At 34.6% G+C, this 14,063-nt stretch overlaps 1 non-coding gene across 1 annotated transcript; it reads right to left on the reverse strand.

Moving 5' to 3' along the window:
- Nucleotides 1–1,109: 1,109 nt before the first annotated feature.
- On the reverse strand, nt 1,110–1,216 carry LOC128034273 (small nucleolar RNA R71). The gene has a single exon (XR_008190403.1). It is a non-coding gene; the product is annotated as a small nucleolar RNA R71 (small nucleolar RNA).
- Nucleotides 1,217–14,063: the final 12,847 nt, after the last annotated feature.

Here is a 14,063-nt window from a genome sequence, read left to right on the forward strand (position 1 = left end):
TTAGTTGTTATTACTCTCGAAAGAAATATTAACATAATTTAGGGATTTCTACGTATCAAGACAAAAGTGAATAAATTGTTTAATTCAGATTCAAAATAATAAGTGAAGTCTACGTGGTTTCTTTCCTAGGTATTGCCTTTCTCTTTGGTCAACTTCGATTATTTTCTATTTCATTTTCTGCTGCATTCTTAGTTAAATTAGATTAGTAAATTTAGATTAAAAATAATCATCCCAATTTATCGGCTAAATAATAGAAAAACGGTAATTACTAGTACTATTAGTCCTCTTGGATACGGTATTCCCTACTCACCATAGCTATACTATTGTTCGATAGGTGCCCTTGCCTTTGTCGTAATTATAGTTAGTTTAGTGACCATCAAGTTTTTGGCGCCGTTGCCGAGGACTAAAAAATTAAGAACACTTGATTTTTATTAATTTAGCCATTTATTTTTATTGCTTTTTATTTTTGGTTTTAGTTTAATTTTTGTTTTTCTTTTCTAATTTTTCTTTTATTTGCTTCTATTAGGTTCCTTTAGTTTATGACTAGAAAAAACATGTCAGGACCATTATTATTTGATAGTGAGATTGAAAGTACAGCTCGTAGAAATAGTAGAGAAGTAAGGCAGAGTCGACAAAGTATAGTAGAAGAGCAAGAGGACATTATTATCATTACTGAGTAGATGAGTGATAACTAGAATAATCAGCTGCCCTTTGCAGTTGCTGCAAATCCAGATCCTGTTCATTGTACTACGTACGATTATGCAAAGCCCACTCTAACTGGGGCTGAATCTTGTATTGTGAGACCCACCATTGCTATGAATAATTTCGAATTGAAGCCGAACACTATTCAGATGGTACAACAATTTGTTTAGTTCGATGGTTTGCAAGACGAAGATCCAAATACTCATTTGGCTAATTTTCTGGAAGTCCGTGATACTTTCAAGATAAATGGCGTTTCTGATGACGTCATTTGCTTACAGTTATTCCCTTTCTCGTTGCGGAACAAAGCTAAACAGTGGTTGAATTCTTTACCACAAGGTTCTATCACTACATGGGATCAAATGACCGAAAAATTCCTACTGAAGTACTTCCCATCGGCTAACACGACCAAGTTAAGGAATGATATCTCTTCGTTCATTTAAATCGACTTAGAAACCTTATATGATGCATGAGAGAGGTATAAGGATTTATTAAGAAGGTGCCCTCGCCATGGGTTACCTTTATGGGTACAAGTTCAAACCTTCTACAACAATTTGAATCCTTCAACTAGACAGTTGATCGATGCAGAAACCGGTGGTACATTGAATAATAAAACACCCAAAGCAGCTTATGAGTTTATAGAAAAGATGCCACTAAATAATTATCAGTGGCAAGTCATGAGGATGAAGCCGAATAGAGCAGCCGATGTTTTCAATCTAGATCCGATCACCATGTTATCGAATCAGGTAGAACAATTAAATAAGAAAATTAATAATTTTTATGTTTCTACGCAAGTACACCCAGTGATGCAATGTGATACAAATAGAGGTGGAATAAACAATCTAGAATGTTTACCCTTCGCTCTTAGCACAGAGAACGAACAAATCAATTATATGGGTAATAATCCTAGGTATCAAAATAACCCTTATAGTAATTACTATAATGCAGGTTTGAGGAACCATCCCAATTTCTCTTGGGGTGGTCAAGGAAATCAAAGAGCACAACCCTCTCCAAGCTTCTAACAACAACCTTACCAACAAGATAAAAAGCCGAACCTTGAGGATATGTTGACGAAGTTTATCTTAGTGTCAGAAACTCGCTTTCAAAACACTGAAGCAGCATTTAAAAATCAGCAAGCGTCAATTTAAGGGCTCGAGAACCAAATAGGTCAGCTTGCTAAGCTAATCTCAGAATGACCACAAAGTAGCTTGCCTAGCAATACCGAAACTAACCCAAGAGAGCAGCTTCATGCAATTACTATTCAAGATGAAGAAAGGTTAGTTGAATCTGAATCAAAACTGAGGCAAGAAAGTGTGGTAAGTAACGGTAAGGTTGAGGTAAGCCAAAATGAGTAAAAATCAATTGGTAAAGAATATAAACCTCAAGTGCCATATCCAAATGCGACGAAGAGAGACCACACGAACGAACAATTTGGTAAATTTCTTAAAATTTTAAAAAAATACATATTAACTTACCGTTTATTGAAGCTCTATCACAGATGCCCAATTCCGTTAAATTTTTAAAGGAGCTTTTGGCAAACAAATGGAAGTTAGATGATTCGTTGTACGTGGAGCTAAATGCAGTGTGCTCGGCCATAGTGCAAAATAAACTACCCCGCAAATTAAAAGATCTAGGGAGTTTTTCTATTTCTTATTTAATTGGTAGTTTGAATATTTATAATACTTTGGCTGATTTAGGAGCTCGTATTAATGTCATGCCCTATAAAATGTTTCAGTAATTAGGTCTTGGGAAACCCAAACAAACTAGGATGAATATTCAATTAGCAAATAGAACCATTAGATTTCCTAAGGGTATTATTTAAGATGTTCTTGTCAAAATTGATAAATTCATATTCCCAGTTGATTTTGTTATTTTAGACATGGATGAGGATAGTAACGTACCTTTAATTTTAGGATAACCCTTTTTAGCAACTACTAGAACTATTATTGATGCTGGTATAGGTGAATTAATACTTCGTGTAGGTAATGACACGATTACACTCCAAGCTCGTGATTCTATTAAGACATCTAGCGATCGAAGATAATTATACGAGTTATGTTAATATGAGTAACATTGTGGTTCAAACTTCTTTACAGGGAACCCTTCGAAAAAATGTGATGGAGCCATGTTCTAGTCCATGTGACAGAAACAAAACGATTCATGAAGAACGAATGCTACAGATCGAGGAACTAGACAAATGGCGGACACATGTCAAGTAAAAACCAAGAATACACGATGCAAAGCCAAAGTGATGCCATGATGAGCATGTGGATGGGACAAACCAAATTAAGGTTGGGGACAAGGTACTACCAGATAAAATGGATCCTCAAATTACCACTTCAGAGCTTGATGTAAACTGATCAAATCCCTTTACGATACTGAATGTCTTCTTATATGGTATAATCAAGGTAACTCATATGGAATTTGACACTTTTAAGGTAAATAGTACTCGACTCAAGCCTTATTTTGATAATATAAATGATAGAGAGAAAGAGGAGTTTTGACTCTGCGAACCACCGTGACTGTGTGAATACGAGGTAAGTCGAGCTCAGACTTTAAATAAGCGCTTCTTGGGAGGCAACCCGAGTGTTAACACTGCTAATTCTTTTAATTTTGATTCATGTTATTTTTAACACTAATTAATTTTCAAATTTTAAAAATTTAATTAAAAAAAGAAGTGTTTTTGACCTACATGGCCTAGACACACGGGCGTGTCCCAGGCCGTGTGAAACTTGGAGCTAATTTTTTCATCTTTAAATCAAGTCAGAGAGTTACACGGGTAAGGCACACGGCTATGTGTAAGACACTGCTGAGCCACGAGGGCGTGTTGGAGTTCACACAGGTGTGGGAGAAGCAAAAGAGACTGCACAAGGCCATGCGACACGACCGTATAAGCCACACGGCCTGGGCACACGGGCGTGTTCAAGGCCATGTGAAGAATGGGCTTGTATTTTTAAAATGTACATGGGCTTAGAAGGCCTCACACAGGTGTGTGACACGAATGTGTTGCCCAACACGGGCCTAAACACGACAGTGTCACCCCTTTTAAAGCAAACCCAAACTTTTTTTTAAGTTTGTCTTATTCCTTCCCTTTTCGACCCTTGCCACGACTCTCCAAACACCAAAACCCTAGCCCATTGCTCACCATACCGACCGTCATTCTCTTCCACCCCATTTTCACCTTCGTCGCCAACACCTCCCCTCTCTATCGTCGAGCCTTTGCCACGAACCCCCATGCCCTAACTCCCCTTTTTCCTTTCTTTTCCAAGCCTCCACCCTCATCGACCACCACCCACCTCACCTCTCCCTCACCAAAGCCACCCGTCCCACACTCTCATGCCGACCACACCCCTCCCTTGGCCTTCTTCTTGCCACGACCACACCGCCATCCCCTCAACTCCCCCTCTCCTCTCATTTTCTTCTCTTTTCTCTCCCTTTCTCCCCACCCCAACGGTCACCCCCAACCAAACCTCCTCCTTTTGCCCTATAATCCCTCACGACTCCCCCGCCCTTCCCTCTCCTCTTCCTTGACCTCCTTCCCTCGATTGTCCTCTCCTCGCACCACCACCCCCTACTCCATCGGCCTTCAACCATCACCGCCGCTCTCACCAACTGCCGTGCATACCATCACCATCACAGTCGGTTTCCCCTTTGTCCCAATTTTCTTTGTTTTTATTTTATTTATTTATTTTTTAATTTAGTTACTTCTTTTCTTGGTGTTCACTTTGCCTATTATTTTGTTTTAGATTCTTTTATTTTAGTATTTTTATTATTTTTCTTGTTCTTATTTTTTTCATTTTCCTACTTCTGATTTTGTTTTATTCTATTAGTTTAGTATTATTCTTCTTATTAGTTTTCTTTCTATTTGTCTTCTTATTAGTAGTAGCTTTAATTGTCCCTTTTATTTTCATTTTTCTTATGTTGTTTTGTACTTTTATTTTTGTTCTTATCCATGTTCATATTCCTTTTATTATTATTTTAGTAGTGTTTTTATTATAATTCTTATTTTATTCTTGATTGCTTTGATTTTCTTAGCTTTATTATCATTATCTTATTATTCTTATTTGTTACTATTATTCTTCTGAGTCTTATCTGTCTCCTAGGTTTTCATTATTTAACTGCTTAGATTTTAGTTTGTCGGTCATCTGTTTGTGCATTTGATGATGTTTTATTTATCATTTTCTTTAATATTGTATTCTTTTTTCAGGCACACTATAATGAATACTTGTAGCAAGTCCAAGGTTGCCATCCCCTCTTCGTAAAAGTGGAAGACACCTGGCGCGACCTCCTCCTCAAGTGCTTCCGCTGAGGCTTGCCACCCTTATCTCCGATTTTCAGTAGGTCCCCAGGAGGAATTATTTTAGCTATTTCGATTGTGACCACTCGACTTAGGCTGATGTATTGATTGGGCTGCTTTCGAGCAGGTCCAGTTAGCTGATCTTAATCGTGCATTTATTGCCATAGCCACGTAGGACCGATTCTTCTCGATCATCGAGCCCACATACAAGGAGCTGATGTTAGAGCTCTACTCAAAATTTACTCACCAGCAGGTAATGACGACTTATGAAGAGTCGAACACCATCAGTTTGACTCGGTGGCTTGGTGTACCATATGAGTATCCCTGAGTTCGACGCAGCTTTGGGACTATACACTGAGGAGTTTATGAGTGCCAAGAACTTCCTCCGACTACATCGACACATTCACTACTCACCATCTAGTTGTTGGGAAGATCTTACGGCGAGTATGACACCTTATGATGTGAGTCACTCAAAGGCGACTTCTCTCCCTCCGGCTTTACGGTATATTCATGCCCTTTTAGCTCATACTTTGACCAGTAGGAAAGAGAGCACCAGAGTCATCAGTACTACTAATGTCTATTTTTTATGGAGTATGGCCACCGGGCATATTTTTTACTTAGCTTACTTCACCGCCCTCGCTTTCTACCATCAGACAGACCGCAACAGGAAGGGTCCTATCTGTTCAGACCTTTATGTGACTCAACTAGCTCGACACTTCGATCTCCTCGCTACACCGGAGTAGTCCTCTATGCTTACACTTACCGATCAAATGTCCCCATAAGGAATATCGAGCATGACCCATATGAGGATGATCGAGCGGCTTCGTGGAGTAGATCCTCCTCAATACTGCTTAGTCTATTCTGACTCTCAGAATGAACCCGAGGACTTCACTTATGATGTCCCTTTGCATCACGAGGACCCACCTCATCCTCCACCTTCGAGTCACCGTCCTGTTTCTTCTGCTGCTACTTTAGCAGACCTCTCTAAGCAGTTCACTCGCTTCGAGCAGCACTGCTTTCAGAGGTTCGATAGTATTAACAGGTCATTGCAGCAGATCTGTCAGCATCTCCATGTCTCCTTCTCAGCGTCGACGACTCATGATACTGACGCTTCTGATGATGAGGACCATTAAGTTTATTTCTTTATTTTAATTTTAATTTTTATGTTTATTGTTATTTTCTTATATTTATTTTGTTTTTATTTTTTGAACTATATTTTTATTTTTATGGTTGTTTCTAATCGAGTTATAATCCCTTAATCTTCTTCACTATTTGTGTTTATTTTCTTATTAGTTTGCACGGAATCATGCTCTACATTTAGATTTGACTACAATTTTACTTTTCACTATTCTGGGGATTTCATCTGATATTCAAGGCAGTTTTAGTTTTCTCTCTCTCTTATGATATTCTTATACTGTGATTATATATGTTTGTACATTGACGACAATGTACATCTTAAGTGTGGGGGTTATTTATATAATTATTAGACAATCCCTGAATTATGTCTTGTGTTTAAGTAATTTTCTCATACTTCTTTTAGAATGAAATTTTATCAATTGATGATTTTTATTGATGTGTTTTGGATTAAATTCATAGATAATCGTGCATTGGTTGTTTTAAACTTTAAGACATGAGAGAATCAAGTATGATAAGTTTATTTTCAGAATTAAAAATTTTAAGTTGTTTCCCTGAATTGAGGCATTACCTTGAAGCTTTAAATTTACAAGTTTGACATCAAAAACCATAATTTTTTGTGAGATTTTGAGCCTTTAAAGCATACATTTTTCTTGCTCATTTTTAGTATTGGTTATGAATGTGTCAATTTGATTTGTTATTCTAGAACTTGCTTCGATTATGCATGTCGAGACCAAACCTTTGATTTGATATACTGAGATGATAAAGGCACTTAGGTTTTAACCCACTTATCCCATAAAAAGCCTACCTACATAATTAACCCTTAGTGAACCCCTTTAAGCCTAACACACCGTTTCTTAATTTACACATTAATGTTAACTCATTACTCATTTTTTTCACTGAAACTTTTTCCCGTTTTATTGACTCCCTTTTTGTCGAGATTTGATTTCGATAGTTGTCTAATTATGCTCTTTTGTTTGATTTGTTGAATTATTCTATAATTCAAAAAAAAAGAAAAAAAAGAGAGAAGAAAATCGAAGAAATATATATATTGATTATTATTTAGTTTTATGTTAATTGAGCTTGAACAGTTAAATTCATATTTTGAGAAGAAGCTCGTGTTATTCTTGAACAGTTTTTGATTGATGTAATTTTTTTTAATTCAACATTAGTTTATTTTTCTAGTTTGGTAATTTACCAATTTGATCTCGTTTCTAACCAATTCTTTCAGCCTTTCTCCACACCCTTAACCAAAGCCCCATTACAACATTTTAAAGACCTTTTGATTTGTGTATCATCTCATTTTATAGTGGTGGAGATTTGATTTTCATGCAAGCCTATGGTAATGAATTTTCATGTTTGACTATTGAGTGTTTATTCTTAAACCTTAAACACTTTGAGTAATTTGAGTGAATCTTTTGTGAGGATGTTGATTCTTGTCGATTTTGAGTTAAAGGTAATTACTTAGATAAGGGGAAATACCTATGTTTTCATGCTTTAAAAATGTTGGACTTGGATTGTTTGAATCTTCAGTGCTCTTTTAGTTGAATTATCAATGTATGATTATTTGTGAATTATGAAGAAACATCATTGATGAGAATTATGAGTTGAGAAAGATTAATTTTACTTGTGAGTTGAGGATTTTGCTTGAGGACAAGCAAACGCTTAAGTGTGAGGGTATTGATAAGCTGTAAAAGTAACATATTTTAATCTCATTCTTAATGCATTTTTTGGATGGTTAATGATGTAAATTAGTGAATCTGGTGCTCCTAATCCTTTAAATTCATGTTTCTATACTTAGGAGAGCATTTGGGAGCTAAAGAATCGAAAAATGAGCCAAAATCAGACGAATAGAGATATTTCTAGGATCCACACGGCCTAGGCATTTCCACACGGGATGGCCACATGTCCGTGTGAGCCACACGGGCTGGCCATACGCCCATGTGCCAGGCCGTGTCAATATCGCACCTTGTTTCCCAAAAACGCAAAAAAAATCAAATTTTAGGCTTTCTGAGCATTCTAAAGTCTATAAATATCAATTAGAATATCTAAGAGAGCACTCAGAGAATATTGAAGAAATCACTCGAAAAACACCATTGGAGCCAACTCGGACGTGAATCTCATTCAAGATTGAATATCTCCATTTAATTTCCTTTGAAATTTTATTAAGTTTCTTTATATCTTGTTGTTATCCTAACTTTGATATGTTTTCATTCCAAATTATGAACTAAATTCCTTAGGTACCTAGAGAGGATGAAACCTATGATGAATCTTATTGTTTAATTTTTTTTACGTGATAAATACTTGATTCTTGTTCTCAATTATGTATGCTTATTTCATGTTTTAATATTCTTTGGGATATTAATTCATATTTAATGTGCTTATTTCAGTGGAGCAAAAGTCCCTGTTTAAGAGTAGATCTAGCATAATTGAGTGGAGTTGCATGCAATCCTAGAAATAGAACGACATAAATCTACTGGATTAGAGTCAAATATAATAAGGGAATCCATAGATCGAGTTAATGCGACAAAAGGGGTTTTAATTAGAAAGAGATTTCAATTAGTCAACCTAGAGTTAATTGTTCTTACTCTCTAAAGAGATATTAACATAATTTAGGGATTTCTATGGATCAATACACAAGTGAATAAATCGTTTTATTCAGATTCAGAATAATAAGTGAAGTTTAGGTGGATTCTTTCCTGGGTATTGTCTTTCTCTTTAGTTATCTTCGATAATTTCCTATTTCATTTTCTATTGCGTTCTTAGTTAATTTAGATTAGTAAATTTAGATTAAAAATAATCATCCCAATTTATCGGCTAAATAATAGAAAAATGGTAATTACTAGTACTTTTAGTCTTTGTGGATACGATATTCCCTACTCACCATAGCTATACTACTGTTCGATAGGTGCGTTTGCCTTTGACGTAATTATACTTAGTTTAGTGACCATCAATAAGGGAGATTTCAATCATGGTACTTTAGTGGAATGACTCCTTGATTAAAAAAATTTTAATTAATAGGCGAAGAGTCGAAACATAATTACAAAGTATTTGAGCCTTAAATATATATGTTCAATTGGTTCTTCCACCAGCTAAAGATAACCTAAAACGGATTGCATGTAGAATCAATAATATGAAATGAATGAAAACAACGACCAGGAGAAATAAATCGCATGTATCACTATCCATAGTGAATGTGTTTTCTTGCTAAGTATAAAAGATGACTTAGAAATTAAATTAATTTCTTCGAATTATTGTTTAATGGATTGTAAGTAAATAATTAAAATTGAAGTGTGAATTAAATTAACTAGTCATCATAGTTTTATTGATTGGGGAATTAAATATATTTCTTAATAGATTCTAATATGGTAATGTAGTTATAACTTTAACAAAATTAAAATTGGGTTGAGAAAATTATTTAATTGGATAAATTAATTAATTAATATTTTAAAAAATAGACAAATAGTTATTGGTGTGGATAAATTATAAGTGTTGGATAAAAGTTCATATGATACATATAATTATACAAAATACATGAAACGAGCTTGAAAAACCATCCCATGTGAGAGGGGCGGCAAACCCTAAGTCCAGTAAGAGTATGGCATCGCCCATTGTATTACAATTACAGTGGAATATTGTATTTTCTATTCAAAATTCTTATTTAATTATGGGATAATGGAAAAAAATCCTCTTATACTTTAACAAAATTGTCAATATGGTACATGTACTTTAATTTTGTCCAATGTGGTACCTGAACTTTTATTTTGTCTACCGATATGGTACCTTCTTCTAACAATGTTAATTTCTGGTGTGGCAAGACACGTCACTCTCTTAAATGGTGACATGTTTCACTTTTTCAGTGTTCTTTTTTTTTATGAAAACATGTTAGGGGCTTCAAATTAAATATGTGGAGTGTGCCTCGAATTTTCGGTCCCTTTTAAGCACTTATCGTTACCTGTATCACGACACGAGGACATTAGAATTGCAACACTGCCAAAAAGAGATGACGTTGCAATGTGGAGATTCCCCACATCAAGACGACAAACGACGTTGTGACGAGGCGATTTGGGACATTGTGACGTGGTGATGTGTTCCCAAATAAATCAGGTTTCTTTTACCAGTTAAACTCTACTATCTTTTCCTAATTAAACTCTAATTACTATAGGGATATTTTAGTCATATATTCACACGAATTTCAGCCTATAAAAGGACATTTGTAACCCAAGAATTGATATATTTATCACATTAAGATTAAGAGAGTTTTGGAGAGCTTTAAGGAATTTCGTGTTTTAGTTAAAGAGCTTTATTTTCGGGATTTAGGGTTTATTTGTTTTTGGGTTATCTTCATCTTGTACTCGTTCAAATTATTTGCATTTTAGTAAAGTTTCATTTGCCTGTAGTTTTTATCCTCTTCGAAAGACTTTTCCACGTAAAATATTTGTGTGTTCATTCTTATCTATTTTACTTGTTCAATTATACGAGTTGATCCCTACAAACTGGCATCGGAGCCTGGTTCAACTTTCACAGATTGACTTGTTCGGTGACACAACAACAAATTTGGATATCGTGAAGTTCGATAGGATCACAAATTTCAGTTTTGGCAATTTCGAATAACTATTGAGGTAGCTGATATGGCCGAGGACAAGGGTGATGATTTGTTGTTCTCCACATAAAATTCGATTGAAGGTGGAGTCATGTCAAGTATCAAGTATGTGCCTAATTTAGAGAAGAATCTCATCCCTTTCTGGTATTTAGAACTCGAACGGTTCGTAGAATGTTTGAGGCAAATTTGGTCTCAATGGGTTACAGTCAGGTGGAGATAGTTAATTTTTTTTCTCTCCTGTTTGGGTATTACTGGCCCTTGTTGCATTATACAACTTTGATTTGAAGACTAGGAGTCTTTTAGTTTCCAAGTTCAACTACATTTTAGACTTGGTTGACATTCTGCAAAATTCGAGTTAGGCCCATAACGGAGTATGGAAAATAAGGCGTGATAAATACGAGTCAATTTGAAAATTTGTGGGGTATGTCTTACATTTATCGAAAAGTTTGCAGGCACTTAAGACAACAATTAACGAATAGCCAGAGAATGGCCAAAATAATCCCAACGTCATGGCGAGTAGATAGGGCTCATTGGGACAACGCGATGAAAACCTCGGGCAAATGCGGCATCGACGTCATAAAGAGGAGAGTCGTCATGCCATGACGTATTCCTATTTGGTAGCCATGTTTTAGACTCCAAGCAGGACTTCTTCTCCCAATTGAATTTTGATTATTCCAATGATATTTTAGTATGATTAGAACTCTAATCTAAGCCTATTTAAAAGGGCCATTGTATCCCAATTTTTACATGCCAATCAACAAAGGTTTTTCTTAAGGGTGACAAGATGTAATTGTATATGAGTTTTTGTAAGAGTTTCGTGATAACTAATAAGAGAATTGTATTCTCGAGTTAGGGTTTTATTTCTAGGGTATTGTATTGTACGTTTAGTACATTTAAGATTATTTTCTCCATATTATACTCTTATTTGTTTACTCATTTAGTGAAAAATTGTAGTCTCCTTTGCGAGTGATTTTATCTTATTAGGAGGAGTTTTCAACGTAAAATATTTTGTGTTCGTTCTTCTCTATTTTACTTGTTCGTTTTTACAGATCAATCCCAGACAAAATAAACCATATTTAGTTTTTGACCTTAAGCTTAATGACTTAGAAACTAATTTACCCAATAATTATAATTAATGAAAATTAAAACAAACTTGATAAAAAGAAAACTACCGACTAAAATGGAAATTGGAAAATTTTTATGATAAATTAAATGGATTTTAAAGAAGAAATTGAATCATTTATTTAAAAACTAAAGGAAAAAATTTTAAGCAAGTGAAGACCATAAAGGTATATAAATATAATAAAAAAAATTCTTTCAATTTCTTTTTCATTTTGGTTTAAAATTTTATTTTTAAAATGGAGTTGCAGCCATGGAGCTCAAAATACTGGATACTTTTCCGCCTTCAACGCCATCGTTGAATCTCAAGCAATCCATACTCCCAATTGTCGCAAACATCTCCTTAGATCTTCTCCTAACCTACCATACCCATTGTGCTTGAAAATCCTAGAAACTCAACTCAGAAAATCCAAGAAATCCCCAAAAATCAAAACCCCTCAAAAAACATATTTGACCAAAGGTCTAAAAACCATTTTCTACATGAGCTCCGATCACTATCTGTTGGAAAAAAATCCGTTTTGTAAACAGTTATCTTGCATAGCGAAAAAATTAAAAATTCAAAAACCGACTTGGTTTGTGATACTTATAGTAATAAACCTTAAAAGAATTCATACTTGTGTTTTCGACTTAGCGATTAAAATTATTATTATTCTGAAAATAGATATTCTCTCTTCTTTAATAGAAATCGGTAAAATTATTATTCTGTAAATATAAATTTAATAGTTCAGAATAAATTCGCTTTATTTTTTGGCAGAGTAACAATCTCTCAAAGTTGTGTCTAATGCCCTACCGGTGCCATTTATTTATAAGAAGAGAATGTAAAACCCTTGTTAAGTTGTAATCGTTTATTTCAAATAGAAAAACAACTTCTTACTAAGAGTAGGAGTAAGGTGGATGGCACACCCTAGTATTCCTACTAGGGTTACTACCCCTTTATATTATACGAGGGGTTTTGGGTCTCTCTCACATCAGATCAAATTATGACTACTTCATGGACCTTTTTGACCCAGTACTCTATAATGTGATCCAACCCAACTCGGTTTTTCTTTTTCCCAAAATAAGCTTTAATTTTTTATATTAAAAATATTTTCATCCCTATTTTACCCGCAGTAAAATTTTGATAGTTTTACCCCTGGTAAAATTTTGACGAATTTACCCCTGATAAAACTTCAAGAAAATATGTTTAACATTTCATAACTTAACATTTTTACTATGACCGAATGGTTTATTTTCATTTTCCGGCTTTAAAACAACTCAAAAACATAATCTAATTCTTCCGATCATTTTTAAGTAATCCATACAGAATTACAAATGAATCATTTTCATTTCCATTTTTGAAACCTACATTCATTTCCAAATTATTTCATTTCAAAAAAAACCATAATCATTCCTGAATGTTTTCCATTTCTCTTTTCTTATTAATTTCATTCATTTATGTTTAAACACGCAATTCATTTCTGGTCTCAAAGAGCTAACGGAGGGACCGATTGGAAATATGTAATTAGGGCACAAATGATTTATAATTAAGTTTTGACTTTTCACCTATTAAATATAAATTCATTTAGTCACGAATTCATTCCACTATATTATCGTGACTGAGCTCTCCCTAACAACATACCATTACGAAAGCAACTATTCAATGCTTGTCCAATGACCTTGTCATAAATGTGTTACCCTCATAGGATATCCTTGATCTCTTTGGGATAATATTTGCTCTCCTAAAATGATCCTCTTTTATCTCATGGTAACCATTACATATTTCTTCATGAAAAGTCAATTACTATCAAATAATAATTAAGTCATTCTTCACAAAGACGAAAGACCCATGACCATGTTTAATTTTCATCGACCCGGGTTGTGATATTTATAGCAATAAACCCTAACCGAATTCATACATGTGTTTTCAACTTAGCGATTGTTCATTGTTCCTAGCTTTCAAACAAACAATCTTCTCTGTTATTTTCGTACCACGAACAGCTTCGAGTCTAGGCCTAAACTAGTTGAATCGAAACACAAAACTAGAAAAAGTTCTCTCTTTTATGTGGGGTGAAAACATATATTCTCTCTTCTTTAATAGAAATCGGTAAAATTATTATTCTGTAAATATAAATTTAATAGTTCAGAATAAATTCTCTTTATTTTTTGATAGAGTAACAATCTTTCAAATTTGTGTCTAATGCCCTACAGGTGCCATCTATTTATAAGAAGAGA

Source organism: Gossypium raimondii, chromosome 10 (genome assembly GCF_025698545.1).
Source record: "Gossypium raimondii isolate GPD5lz chromosome 10, ASM2569854v1, whole genome shotgun sequence".
Taxonomy (NCBI): Eukaryota; Viridiplantae; Streptophyta; class Magnoliopsida; order Malvales; family Malvaceae; genus Gossypium; species Gossypium raimondii.